The sequence below is a fragment of the Panthera tigris genome, chromosome B4, assembly GCF_018350195.1.
Source record: "Panthera tigris isolate Pti1 chromosome B4, P.tigris_Pti1_mat1.1, whole genome shotgun sequence".
In the NCBI taxonomy this organism is placed as follows: domain Eukaryota; kingdom Metazoa; phylum Chordata; class Mammalia; order Carnivora; family Felidae; genus Panthera; species Panthera tigris.
Window position 1 is genome coordinate 132,477,460 of NC_056666.1, and position 14,366 is coordinate 132,491,825.

The 14,366-nt window shown below is 45.4% G+C and overlaps 1 protein-coding gene across 8 annotated transcripts in view; it reads right to left on the reverse strand.

Moving 5' to 3' along the window:
* Nucleotides 1–14,366, reverse strand: part of MRTFA (myocardin related transcription factor A) — a 212,892-nt gene that overhangs the window by 22,113 nt on the left and 176,413 nt on the right. Inside the window, exon 1 of one of the 8 annotated variants that reach the window (XM_042993354.1) lies at nucleotides 418–863. The exons of the other annotated variants lie outside the window; for them this stretch is intronic. The gene's annotated coding sequence lies outside the window, so the exon portion shown is untranslated. Of the gene's footprint in view, nucleotides 1–417; nucleotides 864–14,366 lie in introns of those variants that run through there. 8 annotated transcript variants of the gene reach the window in all.

The following is a 14,366-nucleotide window of genomic DNA, read 5'->3' on the forward strand; positions in this document are numbered from 1 at the left end:
CAGATGATCTACCTAGAACCCTGGCTGGCCTGCTGCCTCAACAACTTACACTGGCCATCCCAAAGGGTAAGGCACAAATCCAATTTCTGGAAAAGTAACTCACAAAAGCACAGAATTTCTAGATGGAAGGGGAGTGCATCAAAGAATGGGGATAAGCAGAACTGGTTCTCATATACAGGACTTCCTGTTTGGTTAGGGAATCTTCACGTAATAGCAAAGGAGAGATGAATATTTATGGAGTGCCTACTTATGTGGCAGGCACTGTTCTAGATATTTTAAACATGTTATCTCCTTTTATATTCCTAATGATTCATCCATGTGGTAGGTAACAATCCAATTTACAGATAAGGACAGGCTCCAGAGGGTAGGAAAGGCCAGCAAGTGACAAAGTGAGGTTATAGCTTCACTCTATCTCACCCTCAGGTCAGACTTCTTGCCATTCCACTGGATAGATTTCTTAACTTCTTCAAAAAGTAGAGAAGGACGACCCTATTGGATGGGGAGGCAAGGAGGCTTCAATTACACACACTGCTCGGACATAGGGCTGAGTGCAGGCAATGTGGAAAGGTCAGCTCAACCACAGCACTGAGCATACACAGGTGTGAAGAAGGCGGAGAGGAGGGGTTCAAAGTGACCGCAGGCACAGAAAGCCACGGTTCAAAAGCTGGGGCTCACCGTGGAGCTCATGGCGCAGCCTTCAGCACTGACACTACAAAACAAGCGGGAGGGGTATTGAGAAGATCAGAGAAAGTCATTAGCTGCTCAGGGCCTGATCAAGAGAACCAGAAGTGAGGACCAAGAAAAGAATTCAAGACAGTAATTACCAATCCCACAAAGACTATTTCATTTTGTTTTTATTTATTTATTTACTTTTAATCTTTATTTATTTTTGAAACAGGGAGAGACAGAGCATGAGCAGGGGAGGGGCAGAGAGAGAGGGAGACATAGAATCTGAAGCAGGCTCCAGGCTCTGAGCTGTCAACACCGAGCCTGACACAGGGCTCGAACCCACGGAGCGTGAGATCATGACCTGGGCTGAAGTTGGACGCTTAACCAACTGAGCCACCGAGGCGCCCCAAAATGATTTTTCACTTTGTAACAACAACATCATAATCTCCCTGAATTCTCTTAACAACCCACGAGGTAGGGACCCTTCTTCCAATTTTATAGGTGATGAAACTAACACCACAGTTACAGGTCATTCATTCATACAGTGGCGGACCCCAACCCAGGTCTAGTTCTGTCTCCACTTTCTTCTTTTGTCTCAACCTCCTGACAAGTGTGCTGGTTTCTCCCAGTCCGTGAACACCCCACTCGCTCTGTGCTACTCCTTCCCCATCGCTAACTGCTCTCTGAGAGCACGTTCAGCAACTTCAATAGGTACTTCCAACAGAAGGGACCAACAGCCCCTCTCCCTCTGGGTTTTTATCAGGATTCCTGTGAGAGGCTCCTCGGGTCCGCCTGGGGAGAGACTGGAGGTGGGGCAGCCGGTGCTCTCACTGCAAGGGGTCTGGGGTCGAGAAGGCATTCCCATGCGCATCCAGCCAGCTGTGCTGTAAGCCACAGCCATGGGGGTGCAAGTGGTAAAAGAGACGCAGGGGTGATAAACGTACACCCTGGGCTTCCTTGATGTTGGAGTGAGCGGCACTGTGGAGTCAAAATCACCTCAAGCTTCCATGCTAACAGAATGGGACACGAGGAAATGCAGCAAAGCAGAACACAGCTTTTAAAGTTTAGGCCTCTGCTTGTTGCGGAAAAACTCTGAAAGACTCAAAGTTGACCCATAAATGTGTGTCCAATGAGGAGGGCTGCTCCATCCAGATGGAGGTCCAAGACCATCTCTCTCCTCCTTTCTGCCTTAGTGGCTTAGTCAGAAGAGCCAGGATATTATTCAGAAATTTCATTTCCCCAGAAACTCCCAGAAGTCCGTCTGTGAAAGAGAAGCCCCACAGAACTGACGCAAATCCCCAAACTGTGCATGTTGTCTGTAATATACGCGTCTGGGGTGGGAGGGCGGCGCCTGACACTTCACTCCCACCCTCTGGGAGCTGGCTCCCCCCGGACACTCATGCCGCTCCGCACGCACCCAGGGAAGGGTGCACACACACTTGAAAGGAAAACTCAAATGAACAGAAATGGCTACGAGGTGTGACGCTCTTTGTCACAGTCTCAGTTCCAGCTGTGGGTCTCATCCCTGGCTGGCTGCGACCACCAGCTTAGACCCTGCCCCCTCTCTGGCACCCATTTTCTTTCTCCCCTTTCATGTTCTCTCCCTTAAACGAGGTCCCTGTGAACTAAAAAGAGAAAAACACTTTCAAGTTTTTAAGAAACATACTGCCATCAGCTTCCAAGGCAGAGTTCGATGCTCTGCTCACTGTGTCCACTGAGCTTTGTGGCTTACCATGCAGAAGTAAGGGGGTCAAGCCGTCATGATTTAATCTCATACTAGAGAGTGAGTAGAAGGATCCTTAAAAACCAACCTCTCACATTAATTTAGGACGTTAAACCAGTGCTTTCCCATCCCAGCCCCAGATTTACTTAAACATGTAGACAAGTGAAAGTCTTCTAGGACCCACAAAGCACTTCTGGAAATGCATCTCAGCAAGGAAGGGCAGCAATTAGCCATCAAGACTCATCTCCTCGTTATCATTAAGGAATATTTATTAAGTACCTGGGTTGGGATGTGGCTTTATTAGGCGCTGACATAATAAAAACGATGGCTCCATCCTCAATAAGATACTTTTGCCAGAAACTCTCCACCAGTTCTGCATTCAGAGTCACTCAAAGCTACGAACATGGTACAGCTAACAGAAGCCAATGGAGTCCTGCCATAGTCCAAGGAGGCCTGCCTTCAGGCAAGCTGCTGGATTTCTCTCTCCACTGTAGAAGTAGGAGTCACACACAGGGGGTGAACATAAGTGGGGGTTTTGTGGGAGGTGAGGGGATAAACATATAATAAACATAATAATAACCCAGGTGGGATATTAGAAATATAGCAATCCATCCATCTATCCAATAAACAATTTTTTTAAAATTTTTAAAAATGTTTTATTTATTTTTGAGACAGAGAGGGACAGAGCATGAGCAGGGGAAGGGCAGAGAGAGATGGAGACACAGAATCTGAAGCAGGTTCCAGGCTCTGAGCTGTCAGCACACAGCCTGATGCAGGCCTCGAACTCACGGACTGTGAGATCATAACCTGAGCCGAAGTCGGACGCTTAACCAACTGAGCCACCCAGGCGCCCCATATCCAATAAACAATTCTTAAGTAACTATTATGCCAGTTACTGAGGACAAGGATATACAGAATAGGGCTCCAGCCCTCAAAGGTAATTCATGGTCCGGTTAGAGAAAAGGACAGAAGAGGCAAAATTTAGCCCAAGGAAAGAGTGTATGAACTGTCCAGGTAGATTTCACAGAGAAAACCCGTATGAACAGAACAGAACAGAAACACCACAGGCAGACAAAGAAAGGAGTCGGAAAGTCATCCGAGGCTAAGGAAGAGCAAGAACATGAAGGTTTGAAGGAGCATGACAAGTTCAAGGGGCTACAAGTAGTTTGATATGGTTGGACCAAGGAGGAGGTCATCTGGGGACAATGAGGCAGAGCCCAGCCCACAAAGACCTTTCATTTGCGACTGCAGGGACTTGTGCATCTGGGACATGGAACAGACATACTGTTCTCTACTCTTCCCGCTAAATACAACTAAAAACTCTGGATGTTATATAAAAAACAAACATAAAGTAGGGGCGCCTGGCTGGCTCAGTCGGAGAAGCATGATCTGGATCTTAGGGTTGTGAGTTCAAGACCCCTGTTGGGGGCAGAGTTTACTTAATAAAAAAAAATTAAAACAAACAAACATATGTAGGTTCTGGAAGGTGAAGAGAAGAAGGCAGACTGGCAAGGGACCTTGAGACCTGAAGAACGAAACAGTGGTGAGTTCCCTGGGTTTCCTTTTTATCTCTTACATTCTAGACTTGGAGCTGAAGAAGTCAACCATCTGTAAATGCCAATGGAGGCAGACAAAAAAGTCCCAACAAAACCTACTCTCATTGGCCAAAGGACCAGGGAAAGGGCAACCTAGGCAAACAGAAAACTTTTGGACAGGGGCACCTGGGTGGCTCAGTCAGTTGGGCATCTGACTTCAGCTCAGGTCATGATCTCGCGGTTTGTGAATTCAAGCCCCACATCGGGCTCTATGCTGACGGCTTGGAACTTGGAGCCTGCTTCGTATTCTGTGTCTCTGTCTCTCTCTGCCCCTCCCCCACTTGTGCTCTGTCTCTCTGTCAAAAATAAATGTAAAAAAAATTTTTTTTTAAATTAGAAAACTTTTAGACAATAATCGTTCTACTCCAGACTGACACCACAAAAAAACAGTGGGTTCATCCCTGACCAGAAAAGTCAAGTGGGGAGTCTAGACTCCCATCCTTGAAAAGGTTTGGGTTTTATTATAATAAAGCTCCCCAATACCCCTGCCCAGAGGCGTCAAAGAAGGCCAAGTAGAAAGCTGGGTCTTTCACTCCCACCAACCAGTAACAAATACCCTCCCCCCAACACACAAGAAATAAGTGGAGACAAAACAGGGAACCTGGACTTAGACCCCTACCTCACAGAAATAAGACACCCCCCCCTCTGCATCCCTGCTGATGTCAGGAGAGGGCTGGTGAAAAGTCAGGACTTTCACCATGGCCCAGTGATAACAAGGTCAACCCTACCCATAAAAAAATCTAACATTCTGTCATCTAAGGCCTGGATGAAGAAGAAAAACGGTGGGTTGAAAAAGAACTTAAAGAAATAAATGGCTGTGGGGTGCCTGGGTGGCTCAGTTGGTTAAGCATCTGACTTGATTTTAGCTCAGGTCATGATTTCATGGTTGTGAGACTAAGCCCTGCAGTGGGCTCCACGCTAGACGTGGAGCCAGTTAAGATTCCCCCTCTCCCTCTCCGCCTCTTGGGTGTATGCACTCTCTCTCTTGAAGGAGGGAAGGGGAATGGAGGGGAGGGGAGGGGAGCAGAGGAGAGAGAAGGGGAGGGAAGGAAAGGCTGAAAACTTCCCAAATTTGTCAAGAGACATAATTCTACAAAGTCTTAGCAAATCTCAAACCCAAATAAATTCATGCCAGGACATGACACAATTAAACTTTTGAAAATGAAAGAAAAAACTTGAAAGCAGCCAGAGGGAAAACAATATGAATGACAGTAAATTTCTCATCAGAAACCATGGAGGCCAGAGAGAAGGGGCATGATATTTTTCCTGTGCTATTAAGAATTGTATGCCTGGGTGGCTCAGTCAGTTAAGCATCTGACTCTTGATTTTGGCTCAGGTCATGATCTCACAGTTTGTGAGATCAAGCCCCACATTGGGCTCTCCAATGACAGCAAGGAGCCTGCCTGGGATTCTCCCCCTCCCCCCCCCCCACCCCCCATCTCAAAAACAAACAAACAAACAAACAAACAAAGAATTGTATCCAGAGATCCATATGTAGTCACCACACTAGCCAAGGAAGGCACACAATCAGACCTGCATGGAGGGGAGTGGGAGGGGTGGTATTTCTAACTTAATGTTTTATATTAAAAAATAAAATAAGCAGAAATGCGGCTGGTAATCGGCACATATTCATTTCAACTCCCCCATGTCTACATTCACATGCTCCCCTTCCCCGTGTCCCCTTTTACTTCTGAATTTATCAAACCTACCAAAACACTGAAAGAACAAATAATGAACAGCCCTATAACTCTGACCTAGATCTGCCAGTTATCTTTCAGCCATATTTGTTCTCTCTCTCTCACATGCATGGGTACAGACACAATTTTTGTTTACAGAATCACTTGAAAGTTGCAGATATCAATCAAGACATTTCAGCCCCAAATTCTTGGGAATTTCCTGAGAATAAAGACATTCTCCTACACAACAAAAATACCTTTATCACACCTAAGAAAATTAACAATGATTCACTATAATTTACAGTCCGTATTTGAATTTGCTCAGTTGCCACCCCCAAAATGTTTTTTATAGCTGTTTAGATTTCCCCCCTCAATCCAAGATTTAATTGGGAGTCATGCACTACATTTGGCTGCTGTCCCTTCAGTCACAATCTAGAACAATACTCTTGCCTTTTTCGTTTTTCATGACACTGACCTAAGTATCTAAGCCAGTTGTCTTGCCAAAAGAATGTCCTATATTCCGAGTTTGTTTCCTCATGATTAGATTTATGTTAAATACTTTTGGCAAGGAAACTATACAGTTGATGTATACTTCTTAATATCAGGAGACATGTAAGGCCACGTTGCCCAGCAACTGATGGTGCTCAAAGTTTGAAAGGTAACAGATGTCTCCATCTTAAAAGTAGCATTCCTCCTTTGTAATTAATATGCAACCTGTGGGGTAATATCTTGAGCCCATGTGAAAATCCTGTTCCCTAACCACCACTTCCCTCATGGTTTTAGCATCTACTGATGACCCCTGCCTCAAATCAGCTGGAATGGCAAACGAGTAAGAACTCATTTTTACGAGATTGTGTAGTGATTGAGAGGCCATTTAGAAGAATAAAATGGAATGACTGGGTGAACGGCTGTGCCACTAACACTCCCAGACGGGGATATGGGAGGAGTAACTTGGGACAGGGTGGGAGAAACTGCGTTCAGTTTTGGGCGTGCTGAATATGAGCTGATCGCGAGACACCCTATCAGGAGATGTGCCAATTTGTGCATGTATGTACACGTGCGTGTGTGTGTGTGTGTGTGTGTGTGTGTGTGTGTGTGTGTATGTGTGATGTCATCTAAGGATAACGTGATATGATATGCAGAGACAGGAGAAAATATTTTCCAGGCTGAATCTTAAGAGAATCCCAGAATTTTTTTTTTTTAATTTTTTTTTCCAACGTTTATTTATCCTTGAGACAGGGAGAGACAGAGCATGAACAGGGGAGGGTCAGAGAGAGGGAGACACAGAATCTGAAACAGGCTCCAGGCTCTGTGCTGTCAGCACAGAGCCCGACACGGGGCTCGAACTCACGGACCGTGAGATCATGACCTGAGCCGAAGTCGGACGCTTAACCGACCGAGCCACCCAGGCGCCCCGAGAATCCCAGAATTTAAGTGATTAAATTCATCACTAGTGATGAAGAGAGCCCAGAAAAGGACCCCGAGGAGGCTCTCAGAGGCAGGAGAGGGCGAGGCAAAGCTGATGTCAGGAGGAAGCTTCAAGAAAGAGAGTAGGTGGAAGAAGAGAGACAAAATAAGGCCTGCGAAGTTTCCAGAGGATTGCTTATACTTAGAAAGTGGCCGCTGGTCTCAGAGCTATGCCGGAGGGTTAGCGGACTACACTAACTGCAGCAGGTGAAGTAAGAGGTGAGGAAGTGGGGTCCAGAGGTTTACGTCTCCTAAGAGGTTAAGATGTGCTAACAGTAAACTACTCACTCATTCTCCCAATAAATGTTTACTGAGAGCCCATGTGTCAGACTCTGTTTTCGTGCTGGGATATCCGTGTTCTCCTACAGCTTACATTCTAGTGAGCGATGACACACGAAGCAAATGAACATATGATACCACAGGAGGTGATACACACTATGAAGTATAAAGCAGGGGTTGAGTGATAGAGTGGTGAGGGCAGGAACGTTTCGCCATACGGAAGGCCAGGAGAGACTTTCTGGAGTGTCATTTGAACAGAGACCTGCCTGAGGAAGGGAGTGAGCCCTGCAGCCATCTGAGGAAGAGCCTTCCTGGTGAGAGAACAGCAAAAGTCAAGGCCCTGGGTGGGAAGCTGCCGAACGACAGAGGGCGTCAAGGAGGCCAGGGTGGCAGAGCAGAAGGGACACAGAGTGTGAGGAGAGGCGGTGAGGGGGTAGCCACAGGGGCCTTGTAGGACTCTGGGCTTTACTCAGTTTGCGAGTGGTACTAGAGGAAATGACAAGGAGAGAAGAAATAAAGTAGGATCGTGCCTGTCAATCTAGAGACTGACAAAAAGGCTCCCAAAAGTAACATAAATAGATTTGCTACAAATGGTTTCCTTGTTTTCCCCGATGTTTGTATAGTGTGTTGGGAATTACCTTCCTCGAGCTTCTTGGAACCTATTATTTTTCCCATTTCATACTAGAAAACTGACTTCCCTGACATCACATCCTGATCAACGACAGAATGGGAGACTAAACTTTGGTTCTCCTGATTCCAAAATTCAGATCTTTTTATTTGTACATATTTCAGCACAACAGAGGCAAGAGGAGGGGGTGGGGGTGTGGAAGATAACTCTGTCAAGTTATCTCTTTTCCCTCCAAAATGTGATAGTTACCACATGCACACACGTGCACACACGTACACACACACACACACACACACACACACACACACACACACACACAAATCACAAACAAAAACTCCTTTGATTTTAATCTGATCTTTTGCATTTTGCTTTCTTTTCCTGGCTTCTCCTCTAGAAAGAGATGCTCCCTTCTCCTTTCTCTAATATTGGCAATGGGACAGATACAACCTCAAAAGATGTCAAGGGGACACACATTCTCCCAGTCCTTTTCCCTCCAACCCTCTCTCCAAGGGGCCAATGTGGCAGAACAGGGAGTCACTGCATAACCAAACTCCTTCCAAAGTTGAAGGCGTCTTCTGCCTCATCCGTTGGCCCTTGCATGGAGGTCTGCACACAGCTCCAGGCAATTCATTAAGTTGGCCACGTGGACCACTGACACCGCCATCAGAGAGGCAGGCGAGGCAGGCTTTCCCCAGCACTGGAAAACAGGGTTCTTAAGATTCTATACACAACCATTTCATAAACCAGCAGCCTCAATGGTCTTAGAAAGTTGGCATCAACTCTTGAAGCATGAAGACAGGCTGTCTTTCGCCTCACAACTCCTGAGAGGGGAGAATAACAAGACCCCGCTCCACCACTAAACATGAAAAGGGCAAAGAGGCCAGCATCCCTCAGCCCAGCACGCCTCTGAGTGAGGTTCAAGAGTCATTTGCATGAGAACTTCTTTGGAGAGCAAGACTCTCTCTAGAATGCAGACTCCCGGCCTTCAAGAATTTTACTCTATTAAGCTCCTCAAGGATTCTGCTGCTGCTAACATTCAAAAACCAAGATTTCTCTAAGTCCTAAAGGCAGAGAAAAGGCAGCACACGGCAGATGGGAAAGTAAGGATTTTTGTTTGCTCACTCTCCACCGTCAGGGGCTAAGTGACTACAAAGTACACCTAGTAAGCACTTGATAACTTTTCTCAACAGCTTCATTCAAACTTTCAACTCTGCTGTCTAGGTAGGTGCCCACAAGTGAGTAAAGAGCTTCATCTCCTGAGTCCCTTTGAGGATCATTGCTTTGAGTTGCCAAATGTGCATTTCTGAGTCAAAGGATCATTCTCCTCCCACCCTGGTGAGGGCCTAGCTGGGATGGACTCCACACCCCACTGTTTGTATCTGCAGCCTGGCAATCACACTCAATAGAAGGCAGCTATAGAAAAGCAGTTCTGGGTCTTAGAACACAGCAGGCGAGGAGCCCAGAGGATCGCTGGACTCAGGACAGGAAAGGGGGAGGGTCACTTAAACACTGGAGGGACAGAAGCACAGAGGTCAGCTGTGTCACAGGTGTGACATCACCACCTTTAGGGAGATGATTCTGTATCCAGGCAGAACAGGGGCTCTTAACCTGGGGCACACTACACCAGCTTTCAAGAATCTATGAGGATTACAGGGGTAACTGTGTGCTGAATCCTGGGAACTTGTCTGGGCAACTGTGGTGAAGGGACACGTAAGATTTTCTAAGGAGTATCAATGGCACAAGAGAAATCAGGAGGCTCTGATTTAACTAAGGGTTATGATGATGGAAGTGGAAAGATGTCCATGGCCTTTAAGCCCCACAGCCAGCAGACAGGAGCAGCAATTTGGAAGCAATTTCACTGGGCGGGGGGGCTCAAAAATGACGGGGTTGCTCTCACCCCCACTACCAACTTTCACCTTACTTCCTCAACTATGGGTCCTGATCGGATGCTGTTTTCAATTTTCAATACTGAAGCTGCAGAGGAAAGTATGACAGGCTATCTCACAAAACTCCTACATCATTGAGAACCATTAGACTGTGACCTTCAGGAATTAGCATGGGCTTTGGAGCCAGGAGACCAGACTGGCGCTGCCTCTGTCCTTCGGTATGGTGTGACTGTGGGCAAGTCACATGACCCCTGAGCCAGCCTCAAGAGCCTCATCGAGGAGGTGGCAATTATACAAACCTCCACACTGACGGCTGTTAGCACTAAAGAGAAAGTGCTCTGCCAGCTGCTAGAAGCTGTTAAATTTGAGGCATTGGTACTGTTTTCACTTTTTTTCTGTGCCATCCTCCTGCAGCAAACAGCAAGCATGTGGAATGAAATGCTGAGAGCTAACTGGGCCTGACTTCATTTTCTGTCTTAACTGTTTTTAGCTGTCCTACCAAAATGCCTCCAATTCTTGCAACAAAGACCATTAACTAAAGAGTTGTGTTGACGGTTCCAGGGACTGGCCATGACAATGAAAACCAGAACTAAGTCCAAGTCCATGTGAGTCAAAGAAAGAGCTGGGGTGGTGGCGTATGCGGAAGGGATCACACATTCTGGTGCAAGCAAGAATCCAAACTAACAGAAAACGTGCTTCATGTACATCCTGTTTTGGTATCAGGCTCGCCACCACCACTGTTTTGGCATCTGAGTTGTCATCCCCACCCAAACCAGCAGGAAAGCCAACAACCAAGAATAAATGCAAAAGTAGAGACTCAGAATGCTGAATCTTTTTCCTTCCCAGGAGTGCAAGCTGTTTCAGTCTCGCAACCTTGACCCACTGACAGCGAAAGAGACATAAGACTGGGAAGAAAAGGTCAGGATGCAATCTTTTACATGATGAATTATCAACAGGTACACTGAATTCCTAAAGGGTAGAATATGAGGGGCCAAATATTGTGAACTTGGCCTTCTGAGCTTCCCTCTGACATACATGCCAGCCATATTTATATGTGGCTCTCACATCGCAGTCCAGTCCAGTGCTCTGGACCAGCGACCACACTGGTGCATGCTCCCTGCTGAAGCACGCACACACCCAAAAGCTACTATTTCTTACTGAAGCCCCGTAATCAATATGCTTAAGTCACCTGCATAGGAAAAAGCTCCAAATCACCTGTGCCCTTTCTGCAGCTAGCACCCCACTGGGCTGAAAATGTTAAGTCGCCACATTGTCAGACACTATCACAGCCCCCCTGAGTGTGTGATTCTTTTTTTTTTAATTTTAATGTTTATTCATTTTTGAGAGAGAGACAGAGAGCAAGCAGGAGAGGGGCAGAGAGAGAGGGAGACACAGAGTCCGAAGCAGGCTCCAGGCTCTGAGCTGTCAGCACAGAGCCTGATGTGGGGTTTTTACCCATGAACTGCAAGATCATGACCTGAGCTGAGGTCAGACGCCTAACCAACTGAGCCACCCAGGCACCCTGAGTGTGATTCTTTACATTTGTAATTGTACAGGTAAACTCTGTGAGTAGCTTCAACAAGTGACTTTTATAAACTCCTTTACTCCATTTATTACCTTGAAAAGAAGTTGGCCTTGGCTATCTCAGACACTTCAAGAATTATTAAATAAAACTGAATATCCACTGTAATTTCTTTTGTTTAAGTTTTTATTTATTTTGAGACACAGAGAGAAAGCATGCATGGGAGGGGCACCGAGAGAGGGAGAAAGAATCCCAAGCACACTCTGAGCTGTCAGTGCAGAGCCTGATGTGGGGCTTGAACTCACGAACTGTGAGATCTTGACCTGAGCAGAAATCAAGTGTGGACGCTTAACCAACTGAGCCACCCAGACACCAACCCCCACCTTTTTTTTCTACTGTACTTTTTAGATATTAAATTGTATCAAGAACCCATATCAAGAAGGCTACTTTTGATGGCCTGTTCAACAGAGCTTCCTATTAAAATTCTTCTTTGAATTCAACAATGAATATGCTCAGAACATAAACATACAACTCACTCTAGAGTCCTATTTTAGGATCTGTTACCAACTGGCCAAGGAGGAGGTTTGATGCTAGTCACTAACCACTGAGAGAAGAAATCCTACAATAGCAGGAAGAGAGATGAGGTCGCTGACATCTATCAGAAATACAACATTTAACACCCAGGAGTGATACACTCAGCTGGTCTCCTGAGACAAAACTGCTGAGGCCATGTGTCTCACACAATTTTCTCTCAGCTTCAGGTTTAGGGATCAGATTAGCACCAATCCTAGGACACATTTTTACACTGCTATTTCTCAAATGCCATGTAAACGTGACATTCAACTACAGTGAAAGGGTCACACTTCCAAGCTGAAGAAACATCATCTCAATCAGGCAGTGTTCACTGCATCTTAAAAAAAAAAAAAAAAAAAAGGCTATATTGTACTCCTGACACTAATATAATGTTATATGTCAATTATATCTCAATTTTTAGAAGAAAAAGGCAACTAGGGGCACTGGGTGATTCAGTCCATTAAGAATCCAACTCTGATTTTGGCTCAGGTGGTCATCTTGTGGTTCACGGGACTGAACCCAGTGTCCAGCTCTGTGCTGAGCATGAAGCCTGCTTGGGATTCTCTTTCTCCCTTGCTCTCTGATCACTCCTTGCCCTGCTGCCCCTGCCCCCCCCCCACCCCCCAAACAGTAAATTAATAAACATTTTTTAATTAAAGAAAAAAAAAAAAAAGAAAAGGCAACTAGCTCTTTCAAACAAAGATATTTATATATCTAAAGAGCCAAATGGAGGGCACCTGGGTGGCTCAGTCCATTAATCGTCCGACTCTTGATTTCTGCTCAGGTCATGATCTCACCGTTCATGAATTTGAGCCCCACGTCAGGCTCTGTGGTGACAGGGTGGAGTCTGCTCGGGATTCTCTTTCCCTCTCTCTGCCCCTCCCCTGCTCATGCTTTCTCTCTCTCTCTCAAAATAAATAAATGAAACTTTAAAAAAAAATAAACAAAATAAACAAAAGAGCCAAATGAGTTGCAAGAATATTTGTGAGAGTCAGTATCTAAGAGAAGCATGACGGTGCCTGGGTGGCTTAGTCAAATGAATATCCGAATGTTGATTTTGGCCAGGCCATGACCCTAGGGTCATGGGATTGAGCCCCAAGTCAAGCTTAAGATTCTCTTTCTCTCCCTCTCCTTCTGCCCCTCTCTCCTGCTTGAGCTCTCTCTCTGTTTAAAAAAAAAAATTAAAAATTAAAAAAAAAGAAAAATAAAGGAAGCATGAGCCTGAGGGCATAGACTAGACCAGAGGCAGTGGGCAAAATTGGGGCTTGGAGAATGCCTTTTCTGGGTTCTTACTGGAGAGGGACATGGGCTGCATCTTGGCCAAATTTCTCTGGCTCATAGGAACAGCAGTTCAGACTGCCACAGAGCTTCTAGCCACTCCCAAGTGGACTGGAGCAAATGGGAAATGACAGAAGCCGAGGTGCAGATCTGCACTCACCTCTGCTCCCACCTAGACTCAGAATCTACAAAGTACCCACTGAGACAGAAGCCTTGAACACTGTAACACTTCACTTAAAAAGCAAGACAAATGACATTTCCAGGAAGCCTATAATTTTGTCAACTTAGACCTAAGTTTTAAAAAGAAAAGGGCAATCCAGACTCAAACCAGACCCTCATCTCTCCTGAAATCACCTCTGTGTCCCCACTGGTGAACATTTCTGTCTCTTGGCAAGTTGCCCAGAGATTTTAAAAAACACTATTTCCAACCCACTTATTTATTTGTTTTAAGAGAGAGTAAAAAAGAAGCATCCACTGCCATGGAGACAGCAAGCTAATAAAATGATAGTCTTGTTACTATACAACCAAAATGGAAACAGTCTTAACAGAGTACCATGTTGGCTAGTGGTTCTCTGACTCAATAATTTTCAGCAACTGTTGTAAAGATGAAAATGCAAATAAGAGGTTATTTATTGAAAAATAGTTCCTGTTCCCAAACATTGGTTTTGAGAGAAATTAATAAGATATATGTGTATGTGTGTGTGTGTGTGTGTGTGTGTGTGTGTGTGTATGTGTGTGTGTGCGTATACTGCTTTCAGATTCACGAGATGATAGAGCCAAGCTAATGCTCCTCTCATTCTTGAGAATAACAGTGCCTATACTTCAAAAGCATGAACAACATATCGCCTCATTTATTTCCAAACTAACTCTGTGGATAGGTAAGAAGAGTTATTATCCCCTTTTTATAAAAGTAGAAGTTGAGTTCAGAAAAGTTAACTGAGTTGCCCAAAGTCACCTTGTTCCTAAGTGGGAGAGTAAGGTGTAAAACTCCACTAATACAATAGCCACCATCCATACGTGACTATTTAAATTTAAATTAGTTAAAGTTGAAAATTCAGCTCTTGGGGCAC